The sequence below is a fragment of the Capricornis sumatraensis genome, chromosome 2, assembly GCF_032405125.1.
Source record: "Capricornis sumatraensis isolate serow.1 chromosome 2, serow.2, whole genome shotgun sequence".
Classification (NCBI taxonomy): Eukaryota; Metazoa; Chordata; class Mammalia; order Artiodactyla; family Bovidae; genus Capricornis; species Capricornis sumatraensis.
The window spans coordinates 124,011,930-124,013,572 of NC_091070.1; the positions used below are offsets into that span (position 1 = coordinate 124,011,930).

General features: G+C 47.4%; 1 non-coding gene across 1 annotated transcript; it reads right to left on the minus strand.

Moving 5' to 3' along the window:
* Window positions 1-1,019: 1,019 nt before the first annotated feature.
* LOC138074825 (U1 spliceosomal RNA) lies at window positions 1,020-1,183 on the minus strand. The gene has a single exon (XR_011144629.1). It is a non-coding gene; the product is annotated as a U1 spliceosomal RNA (small nuclear RNA).
* Between the last annotated feature and the right edge of the window lie 460 nt (window positions 1,184-1,643).

The window sequence follows — 1,643 nt, forward strand, 5'->3', positions numbered from 1 at the left end:
ACTCAGGCCACCTAACAAGAAATCAGAAAGTTAAAAAGAGCATTCAATTTCAGGTTGTGTGAGCATGCGTGCTAAGTCACTTCAGCGTTCGACTCTTGTTGACCCTATGGACTGTAGCCTTCTAGGCTTCTCTGTCCATGGGATTCTCCAGGCTTTCTGTTTTCTCTGACCCTATCAAAGATTTCCCCCTGACTTTGGGGAGTTTTCTCCCAGGGCTGCTCTGATCAGTACTTTGCTGCTCACTGCAGGAGTCTCCTTTGCAGGGCTCCCCTGATTACCTTCAGCATCTCTCTCCTCCCTGGGAGTTTGTCCTATGGTCTCTAGCTCCCTTGGCATCCAGGAATTTGTGTTCTCAGCTCAGCAAGGTCCACTGGGCTGGTTTTCAGTTTGCTCCTGGTGCCTCACTTGGGAACTTTCCATGCAATAAATTGGAGCCATTGTTTCCCATCTCTCAGGGATCACTCCCTGTCCTTCACCTGATGCCAAGTCTCCTGAAAATCTCTGTTTAATGTCCCCAGTCTGACTTTGTTGTTTCAGCAGTTAAGCAAATTTGGAAAACTCAGCAGTGGCCACAGGACTGGAAGAGGTCAGTTTTCATTCCAATCCCAAAGAAAGGCAATGCCAAAGAATGCTCAAACTACCGCACAATTGCACTCATCTCCTACGCTAGTAAACTAATACTCAAAATTCTCCAAGCCAGGATTCAAACAATACGTGAATCACGAACTTTCTGATGTTCAAGCTGGTTTCAGAAAAAGCAGAGGAACCAGAGATCAAATTGCCAACATCCTCTGAATCATGGTAAAAGCAAGAGGTGTATATGGAAGAGATCTGAGTATGATTTTTGGGTCAAAAAAAGTTCCCTGGAGAAGAAATCCAGTATTCTTGCCTTGAAAGGTATCATAGACACAAAAACCTACTAACAAACTACAGTCCACGGAGTCAGAGTCGGATATGATTTAATGACTAAACCACCAGCAAGGAGACAGAGATTGAGTCTACAGTTATTACTTAATAATCGGGGGAAAGCGCACATGTAGTCCCCCGCTACCACAAATTACACAGACGAGTTTCCTCTATTTGAGGAAATCGCAGAGATCAACACACCCAAAGTGCAATAGGTGAGTATCGCCCTGGAAGAACCACCTTCTTGAGCATGGTGTCTCCTCTGCCAGGTAAGTATGAGTTGACATTCCCCTGCCCCCGCGCACAGCCTTAGACACGTTCACTGTACACACACGCTGACTTTGCCGTTTCCCCGCAACTCTTCCACTATCCTCCGCACCCTCTCCCTTTCCACGCCTCTCAGGCCCTCCAAATAACTCTTCTAAAAAAACTCCAACGAAATCTCAGGAAATTTTCCATAACCGGGGCAGTGGCTCGCCGGGAACAGTACCACTTCACTGCAAGATTTACATAAGCCAACCCCATTCAGGACCTCTAGGGCGGCGCCTCTCCTTCAATTCAATCTCGGCCCCACCCCAGTCGAGATGACCAATGGCGAGTCCCCTGTGACAACGAAGTGACGTCATGATTTCATCAACCTTAGCAATCGACCTGCTTACAACGATAGAAAGGACCTTGGGCTTCATTGGTGGCTCAGACGGTAAAGCGTCTGCCTACAATATGGGACCCGGGTTCCA